We start from the raw sequence: 15191 nt of genomic DNA on the forward strand, positions 1-15191 counted from the left end.
CTTTAGCACCTGGTGGCCTTTTTCTCAAAGAGTGATTTTGTTGGGGATGCAGTCAATGCATGCTTCACCTTGTCCACCAGGGGGCAGAATATTTCCACCAAGTTTTTTTTAAAGGGGATGCGTTTAATGCTCTCCCACTTACCTCCACAAGGTGGCAGCATTTTTAAAACAAATGCTTTTCTTGGGAATGCCGGGAATGCTCTCTCACATTTGTAAACAATGTCAGGTAATTTCTCATCAAACGTTTTTACGGGAGATGCCTGAAATACACTATCACCTTTTATTCAAAGGGGCAGCATTTTTTCAACCAAATAATTTTACAGGGGCTGGCAATGGATGCTCACGTTTGTCCCACACTTGGCAGCATTTGTCCCACCCAGAGAAAGTTTTTTTGCGGGGATGCGTGGCAGCGTTTCGCCCCAAATGATTTTATTGAGGATGCCTGCAAGGCAGTCTCAGGTCTCTACATGAGGTCACAGTAGTTTTCACCCACATGATTGGATTGGGGATACTATCAGCGCATTCTCACCCTTTTGCATTTTGCCGACAGAGAGGTTTTGTGGTGATTCTGAGAATACTTTCTCAGACTTATCTGAGAATTGGCAGTATTTCCGTACAAATGACCTTACTGGGGATGCTGGCAATGTATTCTCACGATTGTCCACGGAGGACAGCATTTTCAATCAAATAATTTTATGGGAGATGCTACGCAGCCATTCTTGCACTTGTCAACCAGAAGGCAGGTTTTCCCCAGTATGATTTTATTGGGCATGCTGGCACTGCATTTGTAATCTTTTTCATAGGTGGCAAAACTTTCCCAAAAACTTATTATTTGGGGGATACTGGCAATGAATTGTCATTCTCAAGCATCCGTTGGCAGCATTTTTTAGCTAATGATTTTGTTGGGGATGCTCGCCGTGCGTTTTCCTATTTGTCGACCAGTGCACCTGGTGCCCGCTGGAGGTGCTCCAGGCACATAAGTTAGAGATGGAGAATATGGACTTGCAAGGAAGCAGAGCCTAACGGAAAATCTTGATAATGCATTGCCAGATTTCTCAGTAAAATCCCTGTGAGAGCTCAGTTCCGTATTATGTTCGAACGTTGGAAGCAAATGCCAGGATCCCCAATAAAATTGTTTGGGTCAAAGATGCCGCTTCCATGTGGGCAAGCGTAAGACTGCCTTGACGTTATTCCCAATAAAATCATTCTAGGAACAGTGCTGCCTCTTAATGGATAATCTTGAGAATGCATTTTCAGCATCTACAAAATAATCACCAGAGTGAACACATAGGCCATTGGCTGGACAAATGTAAGAATGCCTTCTGAGCCTACCAAATAAACTTGCATAAATGTCCAGTGTTGGGTCCTAAAAAATGATGGATTTCTAAGTATCCTCCCTGTAGGGAGTCGGTCACACATTAGGAACAGGCAACCAGGTGGGAGACTTCACAGTTGAACCAAAGTCCCTCTCTAGAAGTATGACTGCACAGTGTTTTGCTGAGAGAATCAGTCTCTGAGGCCGAAGATCCCAAGCGACATTTAGCAAGGGGTGGAATAAGGTGCACAGATACCTGTGGCGAATTGAGTCAAGGCGTGTGGGAAGTCAGAAGTGTATTAGGTTCATTTGGGCAAGAATCCCCTGCTGGAAGAGTAAATGAGCAGAGGGACAATAAGAAGGAGAGTGTGCCACAGCCCTCACACACAAGCACACACAAGCACACACACACAAATGCACACACACAGAGGCAAAGGCATGGACATGAATTTGTGTTGGGCAATCTCTGGACTATGATGTCCACAGTCAGTACACCTTGCCCGTTTTTGACACTTTTTACGTTTCCTCAAATGGAAATGGCCTCCTGTGAATATGATTGTTTATTGACTTTGTTCCTTCAGACCAAGCCCTTGTGCAACCAACTAATCCTTAAGCAATATCAAGTCATCCTTGCTACTCGTCACTGAAACCCAAGGAGTGGATGAGAGAAAGTCAGAATGAGAGAAAGACCAAAAGAGCAAAAGCAACGGAAACAAATAAAAAGTTACTAATCTTAAAGCAGTCAGACTGAGACCTTATCTTGGCGGTAATAATCCTGATGATCCAACTCTACCAGAATGTAGGCTACAGTCCTCTCCAGCCACAGTTCTTCCCTTTGACTCTCACTTCAGTCTCAGATATCCCTTATACTGGAATAGCCTCTACTGCCCGGGCATTTCTCCCTGTGGATATTACCAGGGGTCCCTGTGGATGTGTGGGAAGTGTTAAAGAAAACGAATTCTGAAGTGGGAAACGTGAGTTGCCTTAAGAAAGAGCCCACTAGACACCGAACCGAAGGAAACCTAAAGATGCTAAGGCAAAATAGGACTTCCTCAGGAACGTTTCTCTACAGGTACAAGGCCCATACACTGAGGCTCAGAGTGAGGGGCGGGGCTGAATACGATGATGCCTGCTGTAGTCTCACAGTTTGGAAGAAATGTTTCAGAAGCCCAACAGCAAAGGGGAGCGAGTGGGGTGTCCAGGAGCCTTTTCCACGCTACGTGACCACATCCCAAGCCCCTGTCTGTAGGCTCAGTGAGACCACACTGAGCACAGCAAGAACCCATATCCGGACCTGAAGTGTCTGTCTTTACTGTATGGCTTATTCTTGACCCTTTGGTCAAATATTAATTGACCATGATGGCATGGGTCAATTTCAGGATTCTGTACTTTTCCATTGATCTATGTGCCTGTTCCTGTGCCAGAAGCAGGTTGTTCTGATCACAGTGGCTTTGCCCTACAGCAGGATATTCAGTAATGTGATCCTACAACTCTGTTCTTTCTCAAGAATACTGTGGGTGCACGGGGTCTTTTTTGGTTTCCTATAAATTTTCGAAACATTTTTTCCAGCTCTGTGAAACACACTGTTGGGATTGATGACAATTGTGTTGAATTTATAGATTGTTTTGGGTAGCATGGATATTTTGATAATGTTAATTCTTTCAGTCTATAATTCTTTCACTCCTTTGTATCTTCCTCTATTTCTCTTTTCAATGTCCTGTTTCTGAATACAAGTCTTTTACATCCTTCTTTGACTTTACTCCTAGGTGTCTTATTTTTTCAGTTGCAATGGTAAATGGTATAGTCTTTTTCTAAGAGTTCATAATCGGTGTAAAAAAAATGCCATCAATGTGTTGATGTTAATTTTGCTTCCAGCTTCCTTGCCAAATTCATTAATTATATCCACAAGTACTCGGTGGACTCTTTAGTTTTTTATGTACAATATCATGTCATCTGCAAGTAATGACAGTTAACCTTCTCTCTTCCGATACGGATGCCTTTTATGTTCTCTTTTTGTCTGCTCGCTGTGGCTAGGACTTCCAGTAGTATGCTGAGCAGTAGTGGTGAAAGGGGCAACCGTGTCTTATTCCTCTTCTTAGGGGATATGGTTTTAGCCTTTGCACGTTGAGTATGATTTTGGCCCCAGGTATGTTGTATATGGCCTGTATTATGTTGAGATATATTCCCTCTATTTCCACTTTGCTCCCAGTTTTTTCCAAAATGGGTGCTGGATTTTCTAGAATATTTTCTCTGTATCTATTGATATGATCATAAGATTTTTGTCCTTCATTTTGTTTAGCTCTCACATTTCTTGATTTGCGAATATTATACCAGCGCTGCGTCTCCAGAATAAATCACACTTGGTCATGGTGTATGATCTTATTTAATGTATTGCTGGATAAAATTTGGTAATATATTTTCTGAGGATTTTGGCACCTATGTTCATGAGGGACGTTGGTCTGTGAAATTCTTTATTTGCAGGATCTTCATCTGGTTTTGGGATTTATTATAATACTGGTCTCATAAAAATATCTCCCTCCTCTGGAATTTTCTAAAATATTTTGAGGAGAGTGGGTTTTAATTCTTCTTTAAATGTTTAGGTAAGCTCGCATGTAAATCCATCTGGCCCCAGACACTTGTTTGCTGGAAGTTTTTTTCTTATTACTTCTTCAATTGCATCCATTTTTACTGGCCCTCCAGGTTTTCTGATTCTTTCCGATTGAGTTTTAGCAGATTGTAGTTTTGAGGAATGTGTCCATTTTACGCAGCTTCCCCACTTTATTGTTGTGCATAGTGTTTTCTTAGTATTCTTTCTGTTTCTGTCATGTCAGTTGTTATATCGCCTCTTTCACATCTGATTTTGTTTTCTTGGGTCCTCACCGTTTGTTTTTTGGTGCGTCTGGCTAAAGACTCATCGATCTTATTTCTGTCAGAAAACTAGTTCTTACTTTCATTGATATTTTGTACTGTGTTTTTGGTCTCTGTGTCGTTCATTTCTGTTCTGATCTTCACTATTTTCTTTCTTCTGCATCTCCTCGAAATGTTCAGGTCCTCTTCCCTTTTTAATATTGGGTTGTTGTTTTTGTTTTGTTACTTACATAAGAAATAAAAATGACTTTACATTCTGAATTCTGTGTTTTATTTTAATCTCTGATAGCAGATTTATGCCCCTTCAGAAATTGATGTAGAATATACGTCATCTAAAACTAAACATTTTAAACTATACGCTCCAGTGGTTTTAAAATTGGAATAATGTAGAACTGTTACAGCATAACAAGAAGCTAGAAAAATTCCAGGACAAGTTGAAAGGGAAACTGAGATAGATTTTTAGACAGCAGTTTGAGTTAAGCCTATCTTCCCTAAGCCAAAGGCACTGGAGAATAAATAGTTTGTATTAGATGGGAAAGATGCAGAAACCCAGGTGCAGAGACTAGGGCACAGGAAACCACCTGGACAGGAACCCCCAGAGGCCTACAAGGGACAAAGACTGGGAAAACAAGAACTTTGTCCCCAGGTAATCTATTCTCCCAGAGCATGTCATGGGTCATGCGGTGGAGACCCCCTAAGCATTCCTCCCTAAAGATACCTTTTAAGTCTCAGTTGTATTTCAGCTCCAGGCCCATAAAAGCATTAAGACAAGACAAGTGGCATTGGAGTGGACTCAGGACCAGACACATTGACAAATGAGGCCCTTCCTGGCATGGACTAATCAGTGGCGACCAGCACCCTGAAAGGGCACCCCTGGAAAGCTGATGAATATTCTCTTGAGAACTCCCCTTAAGCCTCCCATAAGATTTTCCACCTGCAAGGGAGATAAATATGCTCAGGACAAAGGACCAAGTGTGAGCTCCCCTACACCACAGGAAAGCGTGACAGCGCCAGTTTCCTCCTTCCTTCTGCGGGGGCCCCATGGTGCTTTCAACCAGGGGAGCAATGGGCAGTGGCAGCTCATCCCAGGCTTGTCTTCTGAAACTGTCTGAAAGGTCTTGGAAATGTGTCCAAGGCCCCCTTTTCTCTGACTTCCCAGTGAGCAAAGGCAGCCCAGCCTAGGCTATCCTGTTACTTCGTCTATGCACCTGCCTTGGTTCACCATCCTAAGTACATTTTTATTACAGCCATTAAAGCTTTGGGTTTTTTTCTTCATTTTTTTCTCTTGATTGAAATCTTTCCTTCAAGATGACAAGAGCTGAGGCCTTCTGCCTGTATCCCCTGTAACACAACCGTCATCTTTTCACTTCGGAAACCTTAATGTCAACATAAAAGAAAGCCTCATCCCATTTAAAGAGTATACCCAATTCTACTCTGGACTATTTCCTCATTTACACTGATGTCTTTCCCATCTCCATGGCTATGCTATTGCTATTGTCGTTGTTGTTAACCCTCACTAGAGGATATTTTTTTCATTGACTTCCAGAGAGAGTGGCATGGAAGAAGGGGTAGAGAGAGAGAGGTGCCTCAGTGTTAGAGACACAGACATTGGTTGCTTTTCTAATTCGCTGCACACCTGGGATGAGGAATGAATCTACAACCTAGGTATGTGCCCTCAACTGGGAATCAAACCGGAGACCCTTCAGTGTGCAGGCCGACACTATACCACTGAGCCCCGCTGCCCAGGGTAGATATGCCTTTTTAAATATGAAGTTTGTAGGTATATTTAACTTGAAATTGGTAGAGGTTTTAAAATGATTTCTTTAGTTTTACTCATGTTTTCATTGGTGATTTGCCACTATTATATTACTGGCATTAATTTTGCAACAGTTTGTATGTAGCAGGGAGGAAACACTTTTAGATCAGGGTCCAAATAGAGTAGTGTATACGAACTTTTTTTGTTAAAAACTTTTATAGCAATGAGAACCAGAAAAATTTCTACTAAACTATCTAACACTACAACTGAAAGATTTAGAAAGAGAACAGAAAACAAGAAAGGGCCCAGAGGAAGTAAAAGGAAGAAAATAATAAAGAACCAGAGCCTAAATAAATAACGTAGAGACTAAAAAATTAAAAAAGGTCAATGCAACCAAGAGCTTGTCTTTGAATAGACAATCAGTGTGATGAACTTTTAACCCAACTCACCAAAAACCAAAGACAGAGGTCAAAAATAAATAAATTGAGGAACAAAAGAAGTGAAGTAACAACTGATACCACTGAAATACAAAGGGTTGTAAGCAAATACCCTGAACAACTATATGCCAACAACCTGGATGAAATAGACAAATTTCTGGAAATACACAACCTTCCAATACTCAGTGAGGAAGAATCAGGCATGCTGAACACGTTGATAAAAACTGGTGAAATTGGAACAGTGATTTTTTAAAAAATGCCCAAGAAAAAAAGGGCCAGGCCCAGACAGTTTCAGAGGGGAGTTTTATCAAACATTCAAAAAATAATTCAAATTGTTCCAAAAAGTCCGAGAGGAACAAACACTCCCAAGCTCTTTTTAGGCAGCCTGAATAATCCCAACTACAAATCCAGGTAAAGACCTTGCAAAGAAAGAATTACAGGCCAATATCCGTGATAAACAGAGATGCTAAAATCTTCAAACAAATATTAGCAAATTGGATCAAGCAATATGTTAAACAGATCACACCCCATGACCAAGTGGGGTTTATTCCAGGGATGCAGGTTTGGTACAGTATTCACAAATCTATAAATGTGATGCCTCACAGGAACCATTTGACAAACAAAAATCTCATGATCATCTCAGTAGGTGCAGAAAGAGCAACAAAACCCAGCGCCCATTTTTGAGAAAAACTCTCAGCACAGTGGGGATAGAGGGATCATGCCTAAACACATTAAAGTCCTTATAGGACAAACCTTCAGTCAACTTCATACTCAATGGGCAAAAACTAAAACATATCCCCTAATAAGAGGAACAAGACAGGGACGTCCACTTTCACCATCTTTTATTCAACAGAGTGTTGGAAGTCCTTGCCACAGCGATCAGACAAGGAGAAAACATAAAAGGCATCCAAATTGGAAAGGAGAAATAAAACTGTCACTGTTTGCAGATGACCTGATATTGTATGCTGAGAACACTAAAGAGGTCACCAAAAGACTTCTAGATTTAATAATAAATGAACTCAGCTATGCAGCAGGATGGAAAATTAATGCCCAGAAGTAAATGGCATTTTTAAACAACATTCATGATCTCTCAGAAAGAGAAACTAAAACAAACAAACAAACAAACAAAAACACATTTAACGTGCAACAATAAAATTAAGATACTTAGGAATTAACTTAACCAAAGGGGTGAAAGACGTGTACTTGCAAAACAAATATGTTCAAAAAAGAGATAGAGGAAGCTATAAACAAGTGTAAGAATATACCATGCTAATGGATTGCTAGAATCAACCTCATTCAGATGTCCGTACTCCCCAAAGCAATCTATAGATTCAAACTATTCATAAAATACCAATGTCCGATATCACAGACCTAGAAGAAGTAGTGCAAAAATTTAAAGGACACAAAAAGGACAGGACCCCAAATCGCTGCAGCAATTTTGGGAGGAAGAAAAAAGTGGAAGGAATCAAAATAATACATATCAAGATATAGTAAAGCCATTTTAATCGAAACAGAATGGAACTGGCAGAAGAACAGACTTAATGACATAAATGGAACTGAACAGAGAACCCAGGAATTGACCCAACTCATTACACTCAATTGAGATTTTACAAAGGAGGCAGAGCATACAGTGGAGTAAAGGAAGTCTCTTCAATAAATGGTGTTGGGAAAATTGGACAGGAACTTTCAAAATAATGCAACTAGACCACTATCTTGCACCGCACACAAGGATCAACTCCAACTGGATAAAAAACTTAAAGGTAAAACATGAAACCATTAAAAATCCTAGAAGGAAATGGAGGCAGCATGATCTCAGACATCTCTCATTGCAATATGCTTACCAATACACTGCCTAGGGCAATGGAAGCAAAGGAGAAAATAAACAAATGGGACTACAGCAAAATAAAAAGATTCTGCACAAAGATACCATCAACAAAATGCAAAGGGAACTCATTATATGGGAGAACATATTTGCCGATGATACATCTGATAAAGGGTTACTACCCCTAATATTTTAAGAAACACACCTTCACAAGAGGAAGACAAACGATCCAATTAAAAAACGAGCAAAGACCTAAGTAGACACTTCTCCAAAGAGCGCATAAACATGTCCAAGAGACATATGAAAACTGCTCAGTGTCACTAATCACCAGAGAGATGAAAATTAAAACAATAATGGGGTATCACCTGAGGTCTTCCAGAATGGCTATGTTTTCAATAAGTCAATAAACAGAAAGTGCCTGTGAGGGTGTGCAGAAAAGCTCACCCTAGTATACTGCTGGTGGGAATGCAGACTCGTGCAGCCTCTATGGAAAACCTTATGACATAGGAGGTTTTCTCAAAAATTGAAATACAGAACTGCCATTGAACCCAGTGGCCCCACTGCTTGGAATATGTCCTACGAAACCAGGAACATCGATCAGGAAGAATATATAAACCCCTCTGTTCAGAGCAGCACAATTTACAATAGCTCACAGGAATGGGTACATGAATCTGCTTTGATTCTGAGTGACAGTAGACATGCACACTCCTGCATCTTCCTTCAGCTTCCTGCCTGAACATGATGCCACACTGCAGTTCTTCAGACTTTCTGTCTCTTCCCAATGCCGCAGTGGCCTGGCGTCATAGGCTATCCTTCCGAGCCTCAGGGTGTTCATGTGAGAGAAAAATGTCCCAGCTACCTGACAACCCACGGGGGAGCCCCACTGGCATCTCCTCACATGTCCTCTAAGTGCCTTCTCCTGGTTCCAACATCCTCAAGTAGTCCTTACTGATTTTCTGGCAGAGCAAAAAGTGATCGTCCAGAGACGGCAGGGATCTGACTAAAAATCCAAAAGCAGGGGAACACACCAAGCTCTCTTAGGGCATTGCAAGCAAGCCTCCACCTCAGCAATCCTGTCAGACCCTGCCACGCTGTGGGCAGAGAACTAGTTGAAGTAGTTAAGGCTGCTGTTCTGGTGCCTGGAGCTGTTGGCCCATCGTTCATAATGCTGGCACCACTGAATGCAAGAGGCATAGGATGCACTGTATCCTGCAGCATGAGGAGTGTGTGGAGAAGGGCACATCACCTTTCAAGTTCTATGCACTTCCTGCTGCTGCCCATAGAGAGAGCCTGCTCCCGCCTGTGATGGTAATGAGATACTCCTTCACAGTGGCAGTACTGCATTAGTATGATTTGCTACAAAAGGACAGTTAACCTTGCCATCATCCCTGGCATGTCTGGCTCCCTCCACCTGCAGAAGGAATGTGGGTGGGGGTTAGGGACATCTCACTCCTGGACACCCAAGTGTCCCTGCTTACATGGACAGGTTATATTCTCAAGGCCCCTCCCTTTCCAGCACCAGTACCTGCAACATCACCTTCACATTGATCGTGTGGCTATGAAAGAACTAAAACATGGAGATCTACAAAACAGCCTGGCTTGGCATGAACCACCTATCTTCTGGCCCCATTCCTTCTGCATAAGAGGCACAGAGGAACACAGAGGTTCCTGGGGTTACAGGTGCCTGCACCCATGCGGTCACACTGATTCCTCACAGGCTTTGATATCCCCACACCCTTGCCTGCACACGGCTTCACAGGATACCCTGATTCACGCACGTCACACGTTCCTGCCTCTGATGGAGGACTTGGGCATGCCCACACCATTTTGGGCTACTAAAACAGCTCTTCCAAACTGTGACTGGACAGAGGGCATCACGCTACTCAGCCCCGCCCCTCACTGTCAGCCTCAGTGTATGGGCCTCAGAACTGTGGTGAAACATTCCTGAGGAAGCTCTATGTTACCCGAGCATTTGCAGCTTTCCCAGGGTTTGGTGTCTGGGGGGCTCTTGCTTACGGCTACTCACGTTTCCCACTTCAGAATCCATTTTCTCTACCGCTTTCCCACAGATCCACAGTGACCCCTAGTAATATCCACAGGGAGAAATGCCTGGGACATTACAGGCTGCCCAGTCTGTGGGATATCTGAGGCTGAAGTGACAGGCAAAGGGAAGAACTGTGGCTGGAGAGGACTGTAGCCTACATTCTGGTAGAGTTGGATGATCAGGATAACTACGGCCAAGATACGGTCTCAATCTGACTCCTTTTACATCAGTTCTCTTGTTTTTGTTTCCATTACTCTTGCTCTTTCTGTCTTTTCCTCATTCTGACTCTTTCTTCCATCTACCCATTGGGTTTCAGTGACCCGTAGAAAGAACGACTTGATGCTGCCTAAGGGTTTCTTCATTGCAGGAGAAAGGCTCGGTCTGAAGGAACAAAGTAAATAAACAATCATATTCACACGAGGCCATTGTTATGTGAGGAAATGTAATACCGTCAAAAATGCACAAGATGTACTGGCTGTGGACACCATGGTCCAGAGATTGCCCAACACAACTTCACGTACATGCCTGTGCCTCTGTGTGTGTTGTGTGTGAGGGCTATAGAACACTCTGCATCTTATTGTCCCTCTGGGCATTTACCCTTCCAGCTGGGGATTCGACCCCAAGTGAACCTAATATCCAGACTGACTCCTCACATGCCTTTGCTCTCTTCCCCACAACTCCTACATGCAATTTATACTCCCACTGGCTAAGTGTGGTTCTGAATCCTGGGCTCAGAGCATGATTCTCGCAGCAAATACAGTGCTCTCATACTTCTAGGGAGGGATTCTGCTTCAAGTGTGAAATGCACTGGGAAGCCTCCCACCGCGTTGCCTGCTGTCAGTGTGTGAGCTGACCTCCGACAGAAAGGAACCTGGAAATCCATCATCCTTTCGGAGCTCGCAGTGGACATTCAGGCCCTTGCTCCCAAATCCCTTTCCTTGAGCTACCTTATGTCCCTGGGTCCATTAGTATCACCCACTTCAATGGACTTACTCTTAGTTCTCCCTCCTCCCCAGCCTCCAGCACACAGAAAGAATTCTGTCTTCTCATACTGTCCTAAAGCATAACAACTTAACCGCCACTGCCACTGCACAGGCCCAGCCCTCACAGGCAATGGTCATTCACAGGCAGCCAGTTGTAATGCCCCAAACTAGGGACAAACACCACAGAGACAGACGCTATTGATGCTCTTGATTTATGTGTTCCAAGAACACACGACAAACAGACAAACAGAGCTGATGCTCCTGCTTTAACTTTCCATTTCATACCATGCTCCCGATCTCTCTGTGACTGAATATCTGGTCACACAGACATTCTGCTCCATTGTCCTGTGCAGGAACATAATGTCTGCTTGAAAACACATACTCATGTCAAAACCTTCTTATGTGCACTTCTCTATTTGAAGGAAAATGGATGGTCCCTCCTATTTAACTCACACTGTGGGAGATACCCTAACACAATAATTGACTATCATCTCCTAGCAAAATTCCTAAAGAGTATAGTATAATTATTGGTGGCCCTAACATGAAGAGTCGGTCATTGCTGAAATTAGGATCTCTTAAATTTCCTGCTGCCTTGTGTTGGATGCATCACACCACACCACCTTTTTAATGAGCAATGACCTCAGGATCACCCAGTTAGGAATTTGGACACACCTAAGGAAATATTTGATGGTTGCAATGATCCATAAAAGGAAGTGGTGGCACAGCAGCCTCAGCCTTTGTATGAAAAGACTCCTGGACAAGTGTGGGAAGGGTCAGAGGAAGGACATCATGGGAGCCTCCATTTAAGGAATAGTAGACGGGCCTAAGGGTGAGGGAGGTGGCCTGGAGCGAGAGTTCAGAGGAGTGGGTCAATGAATCTGCTTTGATGCTGAATGATTTTGCACATGCACACTTCCTCATTTTACATCAGGTGTCCCTGTCTGAATATAATTCCCACTGCAGTGCTACATACTTCCTTTCTCAACCTGATTCTCTGAGGACCTGACATAACAGGCTCTATTCCTCCCAGTATCAGGGCGTCCATGAGAGAAAGCAATGACCCAGCTACCTAGCAAACTAGGGGCGAGTGTCCAGGAACAGTCCCCCTCACCTGTACTCCTCTACCTTCACTCTCCTGGGGCCAAGCTCCTCGCACAGTACTTGAGATGATTAGACCACACTTCTATTACTGATGTTCTAGTAGGGCAAACAGGACTAGTCAGAAGAAGCCAGGGATCTCACTTTACGAACCCAAGAGGTAGGGGAACCCAAAGCTCTCCTTCTGCATTGCCACCGAGGCCCAACCTCAGTATCCTGTCATATCCTTCCAGGTCGCAGCATTTTTCTCCTAAATAACATTGTCGGGAATGCTGGAAAGGCATTCTCACGCTTATCCAATAGATGGCAGCTTTTCGTTTCAAATCATGTTATTGGGGATGTTGGCAATTCATTCTCATGCTTGTCAAAACATGGCAGCTTTTTTTTACAAATAAAGTTACTGAGCAGGCTGGCAATGCATATCCACACTTGTCCACGAGATGGCAGCATGACTTCACATGTCATTTCATTCGGGATGGTACCACTGCATTCCCTCGTTTCTCCACCAGGTGGCAGCACTTTTCCACCAAATGATTTCATTGGGCATGCACGGTAGGCATGCTCAGGTATGCCCAAGAGTTGTTTGCATTTACCTCAAAATGTCATTTCTTTCGTGATGCTGGAAATGGATTCTCATTCTTGAACAGTCACAGCATGCAGTTATGTCCGCACGTGCCAAAAGGCGGCTTCTAACAGAAAAATACAGTTTGCACATACTTCTACAAAGGGAATTTGGTTTAACTGTGAAATGAACGTAAAACCCCGGCCTGGTTCCCTGCTGTCTCCCTAAAGCGAGGGTATGGCAAACGCATCATCCTTTATAACTTATCACTGCAAATTCCGACCCTTGCACACAAGGCCTTTCCTTGAACTCCCTTATCACCCAAGGGAAAATGGTAAACTCTATTGGACTTTCACTGATTTCTTAATCCACCACAGTCTCTACCACACAGAAAGAATTTTGGCTTCTGATACCATCAGAAAACACAACTTAGCCACTTCTGCAATTGTAAAGGCCATGCATTCACGGGGCGGGTAATTCAGAGAGTCCATTGTCAAGGCAAACAATACATAAACAGGCACATTAGATGCTCTCGCTTTATCTTGCCATTTATTCCATGTGCTGCATATATCCATGGCTGAATGCCTTTCCACAGGGACATTCTGCACCTAATTTCTACGCAGGAAAAGAATCTTTGCTTGAAACACCTTTTAATCTGAAAAAGCTTCTCACGTGCACTACTTATATTGGAAGGTCCCTCCTATAGTTCTCACACGTTAAATACGTGCAGTTAACACAGCAAATCTGGTATCATCTCCTCTGAGGATAATCAAAAAGTATTTAAAAATCATGTCAAGCCCAAACCTGACAAAGTTGGAATCTCTTCCGTTTTCTCCAGCCATGCATTCAACAGTTCCCACCACAACTTGGTTGTAATGGGCAGTGTACCCAGGAAGGCCAGCGATACAATTCAGTAAATACATGGTGGTTGTGATGATCAATAGAGGGATGTGGTGGCACAGCAGCCTCAGCATTTTCATGAAGGAGGATACTGGAAAATTGTGGAGGGGGTTCTAGGAAGCACATCACAGAACTTCTCTTTAATGCATGGTAGGCAGGCCTGAGGGTGGTGTTGGTGACCTGAGGTGTGAGATCAGAGAAATAGGCCAAAGAATCTACTTTCATTCTGAGTGACAGAGGAAACAGACATGACCTCATCATCCTTCAGCCTCCCCCAAGTGAACATGATTGGCACTGCGGTGCTCAGAACTTCCAGCCTCATCCTCATACCGTGATGATGTCACAGGCTGTATTTCTCCCAGCTTCAGTGTGTTCATGTGAGAAAACAATGTCCCAGCTACCTGGCAATCCAGAGGCAAGTGAAGAGTTGGTCTCTGCTCACCTGTTATCATCTATGTCGCCTCTCCTGATGCCAACATACACTCATAGTTCTCACTGTTGATCTGGAAAGGAAAAATGGGCTCCACAGGAGAGGGCAGGCGTCTAAACCACAAACCCAAAAAGCAGGGGATCACACCAAGCTCTCTAATGGCATTTCCTGCAAGGACCCACCTAAGCAATCCTGTCAGATCCCGAAACATGGTGATCAGAGACGAAGTTGAAGAAGTGAATGCTGCTGTTCTGCCTGCAGTTGTAGGCCTGTCGTTCATACTGCAGGTACCACTGAATGTGAGTGGAATGGGTCACCCTGTATCCTGCAGCTTGAGGAGTGTGTGGAGAGGAACCTGTCACCTTCCAACTTGGACACACTTCTTGCCGCAGGCCATGCAGGGAGCCTCCTCTCTCCTGTGATGGTTATGAGAGGATCCTTCACAATCACAGTATCGTGGATGTAGGGGTTTTTGTGAAAGAGCAGCACAGTCTTGCAGCGATTGCTGCCATGCCAGGCTTCCTTCACCTGCAAAAGGATAGTGGATCCGGTTTAGGGTGATAACTTATTCCAGAACTCCCGCCTATTCCTTCCTGCAGGGATAGGATTTTTTCACAAGCTCTCTACCTCCCCAGCCGTGGTCTGCACAGCCTGACCTTCAGATTGATCATGTGGCTGAGCATGGTTTCATCTTGGTCACTGATAATGGCTGACAATTCCAGATTGTTGACAAATTGCAGCAGGTCAAAACGCCTGCACGCTGCAAGCTGAACATGAAACAGCTACAAAAAGGAGCAGATCCTTAAAGCAGCTTGGATTGCTCCCACCTCTCTAACCCCTAGCCCAGCTCCTTCACCATAAGATGCAAAAAGAGAGCACAGTGGTTCTTGTGGGCTCCATGTGTTTATACACACACGGGCACACTGTTTTCCTGACAGCCTTTGACCTCGCCTACATACTTGCCTGCTGAGTGCTT

This window comes from Miniopterus schreibersii (genome assembly GCF_964146895.1).
Source record: "Miniopterus schreibersii genome assembly, chromosome: Y".
Lineage (NCBI taxonomy): Eukaryota > Metazoa > Chordata > Mammalia > Chiroptera > Miniopteridae > Miniopterus > Miniopterus schreibersii.